Source organism: Teleopsis dalmanni, chromosome 2 (genome assembly GCF_002237135.1).
Source record: "Teleopsis dalmanni isolate 2A chromosome 2, ASM223713v2, whole genome shotgun sequence".
Lineage (NCBI taxonomy): Eukaryota > Metazoa > Arthropoda > Insecta > Diptera > Diopsidae > Teleopsis > Teleopsis dalmanni.
The window spans coordinates 104,721,623-104,734,442 of NC_051847.1; the positions used below are offsets into that span (position 1 = coordinate 104,721,623).

Below are 12,820 nucleotides of genomic sequence, written 5' to 3' on the forward strand. Positions count from 1 at the left end.
CAAATGATAGCTATTTATATTGTTTACAATCTACCACAAGCATTTGCGTTTAAGTTTTATAGAACAGAAGTTATTCGAAATGGAAATCAAACCTAATAATGTGATCGCATTATATTTGGCTGGAAAATCACAACCAGCTAGCTGAAACACCTCAAAATGAATAAAATGTTTGAGAACCGTACTATAAATCGTTATAATAGTAGAGGCAGAGTCGTCGAATGCTATCGTGGCGGACGTAAAGAAACAGCAACATAACCTGAAAATTTCCGGAAAGTGAAGGCTCAAATAAAACGAAATCCACGTAATGGTGGTAATCCAATGGTCAAAGAACTAAAAATAACTTAGCGAAGCATCCGACAGATATTCCAAAATGAGCTTAAAATAAACTCCTATACGTTCCAAAAGGCACAAGATTTTACACCAAAGCAACAAAAAGTTAGACTTGAAAGAGCAAAGGAGCTGTTGGGCTTGCACGAACGTGGCGAAATGTTTTCTGATGAGAAAAAATTCCCCATTGAGCAGTTTATAAACTTTCAAAATGATCGTGTTTATGTAACTAAACGCACTACCGAAAATTTGAGATTACGAATAGCTACCCAATGTAATTTTCCATCTCAAGTAATGGAAAATTGGCAGCTCTCCAATTGCACCGCAGATGGACGCTCTCCAATCGTTTTCATCAAGCTTGGTGTCAAAGTCAATGCGACTTTTTATCACTAAAATGTGTGGGAAGTTGCTTTAGATCAGTGGGCAAGCAAATATTTTGGTCGTATACCATGACCGTTCCACCAGTCTCGATCTTATAAAGCTTGTGTAAACCAAGAATGGTTAAAAAAAGATGGTGCACATTTCGTCCATACAAAAGCTTTCAAATTCGCCAGATGCAAATGCAATGAATTGTTCCATTTGGGCCATTTTAGACAGCAAGATAAGGACTAAAAAATATAACAGTATGGATGCGCTGAAAAAAGCCATTAAACGAAACACATCATCTTTAATCCAACGAATTAATTGAACTCGTAAAAACATACCTGCGATATTTGCTTTGCATTGACATGGAAATATAAAGGTGCATTCAATGACCAGATTTCTCAGTTTAACTACATTTTTAGCAATTGATTCATTTTGTTGTTGATAAAGTGAATTTATGATAAAGAATAATTGAATAATTGTGTTGTAAGATAATTCCGTGACTATTTCGGGTGCCACCATCGCAACCAATAATTTGAAACGAATTGCACCAATTGAATTTATCAGTTTTTGGTGGCACAATTTTTGTTTTCGAAAACATTTTTGAGTTTTAAGTAATTTTCAAATCTTTGACGATATAAACTAAAACTTAATATCTGCGCCTGAATTGGTTGTCTAGCACTTAATTGTTGAAGCAGCTAGTTGCGCAAATTGAGTAGCATCAATTTTGAAGTACGAATGTCTTTGTTTTCTCCTCGTCGTCAATTATTGTAACTTGATTGTTTATTATTGAATTATTACATTTTGCGTGACTAACTATATATGTTATATCTAAAAGCGTCTCTCAATTGTTATTCTATTTTGAATGCCAGCCAGAGTTGCATTTATAACAACAGTCATAAGTAAAGGGATACAACAATATTCAAAATCTCAAAATGCAACATGCAATATTAGTCAAGATTCTGGAATAACAAAATAATCTAATAAACTGTTCCATAATTTTTATAAAATTATACGATAAGTGAAAGATTGAAATTTCTAGATAGACTTACGCATATTGCAAATACTTTTTAATATACTAACCCACAGAACTATATCGTCAAGTTTATTACATAAAATAGCCGTAAATCAATTGCGGATCAGAGCAGAGTATATTTAAAACATACATACATACAGAATCCACTGCATAATCAAACAAGCATTTGTTCGAAATAAATGTGCTTTAAACTTTAAAAAAATATGCTAAAAATATTATTTTTTTTTGCTTTAATTAATACTTAACTTTCTTATCTATCTAAATTATAAAAAAAATTAAAACGTTTCTCATAATAACTGTAAATTTAAAGTAAAAAACAGAACCAACACAATTTTTTGGGCTCAACGTATAATCGGACAAAATTAAGCATTCATGCTAAAAATACTGTCAGAACAATGTTTTTTACATTAAGATAAATATAAATTATAAATTATATAATTGTAACAATTAGTATTAAAATTAGTATTAAAATGGCACCAAATGGAAAGCAATCTACTGTCGAAATTAGGCAATTAATAATTAAATTGAATTTCGAAGGTAAAACCTTTAGAAAAAACTACTATCCAAGACATTATCCAGAGGTCCCATGATGAATTTAGGCTAGCCAATAAGATCAGAGTAACTCAAGACAAAATATAAAATGATCGAAAAGAGCGTTCGAATTTAAAAGAAATAAACAAAAATCCTTTCAAAACCGCAAAAGACCTTAAATTATCATTAAAATCGCGCACTGGAAAAGATGTATGCTTAAATACTATTCGCAATACATTACATAAATTCAATTATCACGAAAGAATTGCCAGGAAGAAGCCGTTTATAAGTATTAAAAATAACAACAAAAGAATAAAATTTGTTAAGGAATATTTACTAAAAATAGAAAGCTTTTGGAATTAAGTAAATTGGTGGTAAATCATCTTAAACACATTTTCATTGATAATTTTCATTTTTTTAAGGTTTTGTTCACTGATAAAAGTAAATTTAATCTGAATAGATCTGATGGTAAGATGTTTGTATGCCGTAAAAACCAAATACAGAATTCAATCATCACAATACAAAAACCACTATAAAACATGCAGGAGGCTTGGTTTGGGGTTGTATGTCGAGTGCGGGAGTGGGTAATTTGCATTTTATAGATAGTAAAATGGGCAAATCTGAATACCTCGACATTCTGAAACAGAATATAAAGCAAAGTGCAGAGAAATTGAGTATCTCAGAAAATTTTAATTTTTATCAGGACAACGATCTCAAGCATACGTCAGGCGTAGCAAAGCTTTGGTTGATCCATAACTGCCCCAAACTCATAGACGCACCTGCATAGAGCCCAGACCTTAATGTAGTTGAGCATCTTTAGGAGGAATTAGCTAGGAGAGTACCAAAAAAAATTTAACACAATAGTACAGCTAAAGGAAGCTTTACTCGAAGCATGGTACTCTATTGAGCCAGAAGTGTGCCAAAAATTGGTAAAATCAGTTCCAAATTGTATTCAGGCCGTTCTGGATAACAAAGGATATGCATAAAATATTAAATGCCACATTTCTGCATTTTTAATGTGGATGTTTAATTTTGTCCGATTATACGTTGAGCCCAAAAAATTATGTTGGTTCTTTTTTTTACTTTAAATTAATAGTTATTATGAAAAATGTTTTGTTTTTTTTTTTTATAATTTAGATAGATAAGTATGTTAAGTAATAATTAAAGCAAAAAAAAATCATATTTTTAGGAGTTTTTTTAAGGTTTAGAGCACATTTATATTGAACAAATGCTTCTCCGATTATGCGATGGAGTCACTGTATGTGGTATATTTATTAATTGAAAGTTTTTATATACAACCTAAACAATTAAATAGTTAATTAGATCTTCATTAATATAATAATTTAAATACATTAGCAATATTCCAATCTCATTCATATTAAAAAATTTTCTGTTAAGAGTTAAAGTTGATCCTATTTATATGGACACTTAATATACTGTTAATAATAAGAATGAATGAGCTAGTACCCCAGCTCCCACTTGCTAGCTCCCATATACTGTTGTAGCTGTCTACTTGCATTTTCAATTTGCAATAGATATTTAGGCATATATTGTAAACTTGAAAAATGTTTTCAAATTGTAATTAAATTTCGTAAATGGAGAAACAATTAATTTTAATGTTGCGATAAAAATCTAACAAAAATTTTTATATCAAAAACAAATCAATGTATGGAAAATGTTTATAATATTTATTTTTAAATTCCTTTTCAGATCGCATATTCCGAGAGAAATATTATCTGTTCCTCAAACTACAAGTAAGTTTCGTTTTAATTTAACATATATAGATTTTTAAAAAATATTTGGCTACAGAAAAATTATTTCATGATATATATTGTCTTTGCGGATTTTTATTTGTCTTAACGGAATAAATAAAAATTTTTAAATATAGTACTATTGTATTGATAGTTGTTGATATTAAAAAAAGCAGCTTTAAAACAGGTTAGATTGAATTTTAAGGTAAGGTGACTAGAGTTTTAGATGGGTAAAGCGGAAAAACTCTGAAGGAGGGGGGAGGAGTGGTGGGTGGTATCAACAAAAATTTTCATACAGAATAAAAATAATATTGTAATATTTTTTATGTTTAACATAAGTACAAATGCCTGCGTAATCTCCCAGAAGACGCAATCCAATTGCGCAAACTGCATGTTTAGGCTTGGCAAGTTCTCAAAGACCTGGAAGATAGCCTCGGTTGTTGTGTTTCCTAAACCGGACAAGAATCTCTTATTTCCGCAGAACTGGCGCCCCATCAGCCTGCTCCCAACTCTGGGAAAGCTGGCAGAACGAGTAATCCTGGCTAGGTTAAAAACAGTGATGAACGCCCGGGTTTAGGAACGATCTTTCCACGGAACTACAACTAGCCAGAACAGCGCAGCTGATACAAACCGCTCTAAGTAAACAGGAATCAACCGGGATGATAATATTCGACATAGCCAAAGCCTTTGACAAGGTCTGGCATGATGGCCTTTTAGTCAAAATGGCCCATTTTGGGGTCCCCAGCGGGCTGATTAAAATCATCGGTAGCTTCGTGCAGGAAAGGTCGTTCCGAACTTAAACTAACAGCACTTCTTCGTCCGCATGAACAATAGAAGCAGGTGTACCTCAAGGGTCGCCACTAAGTGACATTGTTTAATATATATACGGTAGACATCCCCACCTTAAGCCCCGTGCCAATGGCGCTTTACGCAGATGAGACGTGCTTGATCTACTCTGACCGGAACATCATAAAAGTAAGTAACACCTTACAGAGAAATATAGACCTCATGGTGGAATACTTCCAGAAATGGTAAATTAAAATTAACAACGACAAAACCAAGGCTATATTCATAACACGAAAGAGAAGGCAGCATCCTCCAGGAGTGAGCAATCAGTGTCATGGAGATACGATGGGAGAAAAGCATAAAATATCTAGGGGTCACTTTTGACAAACGGCTAATTGGTATAAACATATGAAATGCAAACGAAATAGTTGCTCTAAAATTCTACATCTCTTTAAGCCGCTGTTTAATAATAATCGCTTCAACCTCAAAAATAGAAAGTTATTACAAACTCAAATAATTAGGCCAGCACTACTGTACGGATATGTAACATACAGCAAAGCCTCAAATATTGCCATAAAGCAATTACAGATAGCACAAAATCTGGTTTTAAGTAGACTAATAAAAATTCCTTGGTATATTAGAACAACAGACATGCATAGAGATTTAAAAATTGACTCTGTGATAAAATATGTCAAGGACAGAGCCCTAAAATTATTCACAAAAGTTGATACGTTGCCAACCCCGCCCTGACAAACCTTAAGTCCACCTCAGGACGCACAGGAAGATATGCTGATCTACGGTCCGTCATCAGTTAAAAGATAAATAAATGATAATAATTCTAGTATACTAAAACCTTAGTGTGGGGCAGGGATAAGCCCCCCAGTCACAAAACTCAAATCACAACAACAACAATATATAAAAATCTTCACAAGAATTTCTCAATTAAAATTTGACACATAAAATGACTCTCAAAGTTTCAACACTTAATTTTGTTTTTTCTGATGTCCACACTTGGTTTACTGTAGAAAAATACGCGTTCAGTCGCAGCGTTAGTTTCAGGTATAGATAGCTTCCAAATAGCTTGCTAGCACGCATTGTATAATCTGAGAGACAAATACAATGTAATATAAAATTCAACCTAATTCTAAAAGTCGGGACTCTTGCAAAACGTCGCGGGACAAATTGTGAAAAATCGGGACTGTCCCGCCAAAAGCGGTGACATCTGGTCACCTGATTTTAACGGCGTATGTTAGTACAAACGTCAACACTTACACTCATAGACTATTATTGCTCACTGAACCCTTAAAGTTATCAAAATGAAACAATCTATATTGCTCATTATTTCTAAAATGGCTCTATATGTTATTCTAGTTGAACTATTTAGACATATAGTTGGCTGCCAATATTTTGTAAATAATCTTTTTCATATACAGTAACTCCATCGCATAATCGGACAAGCATTTCTTCGATATAAATGTGCTCTAAACTTTAAAAAAATACGCTAAAAATATTATTTTTTTTGCTTTAATAATACTTAACATACTTATCTATCTAAATTATAAAAAAAATTAAAACATTTCTCAAAATAACTGTAAATTTAAAGTAAAAAACAAAACCAACACAATTTTTTTCACTCAACGCATAATCGGACAAAATGAAGGAGCCGTGCTAAAAATGCTGTTATTTTACAAATAATACCAATAACATAAATAGTTATTTTATTTTTATGTAATAATAATAATAATCTGTAATAATTCTCACAACAAATATAACAATTAAGTAATATTAAATAGTATTATAATAGCACCAAATGGAAAGCAATCTACTATCGAAATTAGGCAATTAATAATTAAATTGAATTTCGAAGGTAAAACCGTTAGAGAAATTGCCAATTTAGTTGGAATAAGTCAATCTACTATCCAAGACATTATCAAGAGGTCCCATGATGAGTTTAGGCTGGCCAATAAGATCAGAGCAGCTCAAGATGAAATATTAAATGATCGAGAAGAGCATTCGATATTGAAAGAAATAAAGAAAAATCCTTCCAAAACCGCAAAAGACCTTAAATTTTCATTAAAATCCCGCTCTGGGAAAGATGTATGCTTAAATACTATTCGCAATACATAACATTAATCCGATTATCACGGAAGAATTACCATAAAGAAGCCGTTTATAAGTATTAAATACTTACTAAAAACAGAAAGCTTTTGGAATCAGATAAATTGAGGGGAAATCATCTTAAATACATTTCCATTCATGATTTTAGCTTTTTCAAGGTTTTGTTCACTGACGAAAGTAAATTTAAGTATGATTTAAGATGTTGATAAGATGTTTGTATCTCGTAAACCAAATGCAAAATTCAATCAGCCCAATACAAAAGCTGTTTTAAAAAATGAAGGAGGCTCTGTTATGGTTGGGGGTTGTATGTAAAGTGCAGGAGACGGCAATTTGCATTTTATTGATAGTTAAATGAACAAATTTGGCTACATTCTTATTTTGAAACAGAATGTAAAGCAAGGGGCAAAGATATTGGGTATCGTGAAAAACTTCACCTTTGATCAGGACAACGATTATAAGCATACGTCTGCCGTATTAAAACTTTGGTTCATCCAAAACTGCCCCAAATTCATAGAAGCACCTGCACAGAGCACAGACCTTAATGTAATTGCGCATCTTTGGAAGCAATTAGCTAGAAAAGTGTATTAAAAAAAAAATTTAATAGTACAGGTAATGAAGGTTCAGAACATGGTACTAATTAGAGGCAGAAGTGTGCCAAAACTTGGTAAAATCAGTTCCAAATCATCTCCAGGCCGTTCTGGATAACAAAGGATATGTAACAAAATATTCATTGCCACATTTCTGCATTTTTAATATGGCTGCTTCATTTTGTCCGATTATGCGTTGAGCGCAAAAAATTGTATTGGTTTTGTTTTTTACTTTAAATTTACAGTTATTATGAGAAACGTTTTAATTTTTTTTATAATTTAGATAGATAAGAAAGTTAAGTATTAATTAAAGCAAAAAAAAATAATATTTTTAGCATATTTTTTTAAAGTTTAAAGCACATTTATTTCGAACAAATGCTTGTTTGATTATGCAGTGGATTCTGTATGTATGTATGTTTTAAATATACTCTGCTCTGATCCGCAATTGATTTACGGCTATTTTATGTAATAAACTTGACGATATAGTTCTGTGGGTTAGTATATTAAAAAGTATTTGCAATATGCGTAAGTCTATCTAGAAATTTCAATCTTTCACTTATCGTATAATTTTATAAAAATTATGGAACAGTTTATTAGATTATTTTGTTATTCCAGAATCTTGACTAATATTGCATGTTGCATTTTGAGATTTTGAATATTGTTGTATCCCTTTACTTATGACTGTTGTTATAAATGCAACTCTGGCTGGCATTCAAAATAGAATAACAATTGAGAGACGCTTTTAGATATAACATATATAGTTAGTCACGCAAAATGTAATAATTCAATAATAAACAATCAAGTTACAATAATTGACGACGAGGAGAAAACAAAGACATTCGTACTTCAAAATTGATGCTACTCAATTTGCGCAACTAGCTGCTTCAACAATTAAGTGCTAGACAACCAATTCAGGCGCAGATATTAAGTTTTAGTTTATATCGTCAAAGATTTGAAAATTACTTAAAACTCAAAAATGTTTTCGAAAACAAAAATTGTGCCACCAAAAACTGATAAATTCAATTGGTGCAATTCGTTTCAAATTATTGGTTGCGATGGTGGCACCCGAAATAGTCACGGAATTATCTTACAACACAATTATTCAATTATTCTTTATCATAAATTCACTTTATCAACAACAAAATGAATCAATTGCTAAAAATGTAGTTAAACTGAGAAATCTGGTCATTGAATGCACCTTTATATTTCCATGTCAATGCAAAGCAAATATCGCAGGTATGTTTTTACGAGTTCAATTAATTCGTTGGATTAAAGATAATTCAATTCGAGAAAAATTACTATTAACTCAAAATGCAGAATTCAATGAAATTATAGAAAAACCTGTTGCTTTAGAAGCATCAAAAATTGATAGCAGAGAGTTAAACTTAAAGCGACTGAAATGCTGACGACGTTAAAAGATTTCTAAAAATCTTTAAATCTATCAACGGAAACATATCCTCTACAAAAAATTCCTTAAATAATCGAAAGTTTAATTGATCAAATGATTGCAAAAGAGCATTTACAAGACTCAAAAGCATAATATGTAGTAACGTGATACTTACACGAATCGATATAACATTACTTATCATTGTTGCCACTAACGCAAGTCCAACAGGTATTACCGAGATCGCTAACTATTGCTTTTGCTTCGAGATCGCTAACAAAACCAGAAAAAAGTTATAGCGGAACTGACCGGGAAACTTTAGCAATTGTATTTACAGTTGATCATTTCTTCATGTATTTGTATGGTAGGCATTTCAAACTTGTAACCGACAATCGTCCGTTGACCAGAATATTTTGGAGCGATGCAAAATTACCTTCTATTATTCAATTAAGATTATTACGTTATGCAGAATTTTTACATTAGAGACGAATTTTAAAATCTAACAATATTCAAGAATTTTAAGTAAACGACGGTATTATTTTTAAAGATTCAAGCGCTGGTAAAGGTTTTGGATAACGCAACATTGCTTACAAGTGATATTCTCAATAAATACTGCAACCAGAATAGTACAACATGCAAACCAAACCTTAAAAAGAAAATTAAAAGCAATGCTATCTGATGAGAGACGTATTAACAAGAAAGTTGATGAAGTCCTTATAACATATACAGGTACATCGTTGACCGGGGCAAAAGCGCTTCAGAATTGTATCTTAATCGTTAAATTCATATTCAGTTAAAGATAATAAAGCTCTAACTTAGAAAAAAAAACAAACGAGAATATTCCAGGTATTCGAACGCAAACAGGTTAGAGGATCAAGGCGATTAATTTCTCATATTTCTCATATTTCTCAAATTTCTCATAAAATTTCAGCACAAGATTTTGTGTCAATTTTTGGGTGGACGCAGACTTTTTTTACTGTGTGTATAAAATTTACTACCAGTTTTTAAATACAACAAACACTATATATGACGCAAAAAGTAAACATGTGCTTATATAATTTGAGTGTTTATTGTTATTGTTTTTGGATAAACTAAAGTACGTTTTTACTATACAACACTTTCAACTAAATACGTTATAAAAGTTTAAGAAATGCATTTTTTTTTTAAAGATATGGTATACATGTCATATGAATAAACTCTTCTCTTACCAACTGATGGGCTTTTTGTTTGAGGTATTGTACCAACGATATAAAAAGTGTAAAAAAAATTTAAATTTACAAAACATTAAAATTGAAATACTGAGTAAATGTTTCGACTTAGAATTTCATATACTTTATGTCTGAAATAAATAAATTTAAATGTAACATCATTATTTATTTCTTGTCTTGTTAAAAAAATAATAATTGTTCTATTTTATGTTTGTTAACCAATCTACTCGATATGTTTCTATCTCTCCTTAATAAATAGAGCATGATTCATAAGCAATATGCTTAGGTGAATGAATATATTTTAATGGGAGCATTTTTTTGGTTGTAGTAGTCTTCGGTTCGTTCTATTGTTTTATATGTTTTATACTTACAAATTCTTCTACTTGACAACAATTTGGCATTTTTCGTTTAGCTCGCTCACCACATGTTGGCGACTTGTGACGATTGCATTAACTATTTATATATAAGAAGTCAAAAATGAAATGAGCAAATAGATAAATTTGTGACAAGTTTATATGAACAATACGTTCTTCTTTTCTGCTTATTAACGTGAACAAGTACTTGCTTTATTGTTACCGATACGATATACGATTTCATGCCGTTACATTATAATTGACATTATAGCAATAATAAACTTCAGGCAAAAAATAACGCTTTAAACAATGTGCCAAAATTAATAAAAAAAAAATGTATATATGAAATTTTAAATGTGTTTCACATTTATATACATTTAAGGAAATGAAATCAGATGTGCCTGTAAAACGATAATGTTTTACGTAAAAATTCATGAATATCTACAAAATAACATAATTTAAGATACAGTGATCACATGTTTTTATAAATGCAGTCAAATGCAGTAAAACTTCACATATGATTGATCTTCTTGCTTCCTATTGTCAAGGTTGTCTTAATCGTTACTATTTATTGTGTCTTTACAATGCTTATATATGTAGCAGCTTTATAAAAATTAGGACATATGTATCCAATTAATTGCCCTTTAAGTGTAAAAATGATTTTAAATGATGTTAATTTTTTATTCATTCACCTTTTTATAAAGCTGTGCAAATTATTTCTGTAAAAATTAATATATTAATAAATTGATTTAAATTGTGTTCACGTTTTTCAATTAATATTAAAGACAGAATTCGCGAGTTTATAATCACATTCGATTTGCTATATTCTCTAAGCTATCATAGAAACTGAACAATTAAATGCGAATTTAAAAATTTATTGAAAAATTTAACTAAAATTATAAAAAAATATATGTCAATAAATGTGAATAAATTAATTAGATATTTCAAATAAACAGTCTGTTTTAATACAAGTGATTGATGAACTTGATAAATTTATAAATTTTTTTGTTTACAACTTTTGTTTACAATTTTCTTCAATTTCTAACAACTAGTTTATTGGCATCTATTTTTCAGTTCTTTTAGTTCCCTTACGTATGTCCAACTTAAAATGAGCTCTCAACTAAAAAGAACAAAAATCACAATCACCTAATTTTAATAAGTAATTCTTGTATTAAAGTTTTCACTTAAAACGAACCATTTCTTCCGGTGCATTGTTAAGTTCGATTTAACTTGAACACAAATTAATAAATTAATTTAGATTTTGTTTTAAAAGATGGAAGGAAGGAAGAAAGGAAAATGTTGAAGGAATAGTTCATTGGTGACTGAAGTAATGCAGTAAATATTTTAAGTTGTAAACGAAGGAGTTACATTTTTTTTTTTTCGCTTAATGGCTTCTGGAACGAGAATTGAGATATCTTATCTCTGTTGAACAATTCAATGAGTGTTTATATTGAAATCTTTTCCACTATAACACTTGATATATTTTTGCAATTGATGCCTAACTCGATGCCTTTAAATACTATTTATAAGCGCTTTACTACTTTTAAGCTATGTTTAAAGTAACGTTTTTCGTTATTACAAATAAATAACTCATCTGTTTTATTAAATATATTACATTCTTAAACTAACTTAAAGTATAGTATGCACAAGCGCATACCTATATGCATATGTAAGCATTATAATTATTATATATAAAGTAGCATACATACATTTGTAGATATGCAACAGCTTAGCTTCACATCGCAAACAATATTGTGCCTTGGGCGGTAAACTAGAAAGATTCTAGCTAAGCATATTTGAAATTAGTTATCCAAATACATGTACGCTACACCTCCCTTCTTTTGAAGAATGAGTTTATTTACTTGAAATAAAAAGAAAAATATAACAGTAATAAAAATTAAATATCATAAACATATACTTAATACATACTTCTAACAATATATATTTATACTTCACCAATATATAATTTACAACGTTATGTTGTTATAATTCTTATATATTATTTATAATTAATTTAATTTTTTTTTTTTTTTTGAATAAACTCATTTTTATTATATATATATATATATATAAATAAAATGAAATTTTTTTTTGTAATTTATTATACAATCTGAGTCTAAGTGTATTTTAGTTATTTTACCCTTATCATCTTGAACTTATCATCGCACATAATGTGCAGCCATGGAATATGAAAACATGGATGTAGTTCAATATACAGTTTTAAATTTCTTAGATTAGTTATTATGTTTCAAAGCATTATTAGATATATTAATATATGTATTGCCAAATACCCAACATCAGTGGTCTTGGAAATAATTCCTGTATTTAATTATTCGTAAATAATTTTTTGAGATTGCATGTACCAGGAATGAATTC

At 30.2% G+C, this 12,820-nt stretch overlaps 1 pseudogene; it reads left to right on the forward strand.

The window, feature by feature from the left end:
• The window catches only part of LOC119675269, a 31,850-nt pseudogene that overhangs the window by 3,306 nt on the left and 15,724 nt on the right, over positions 1-12,820 (forward strand).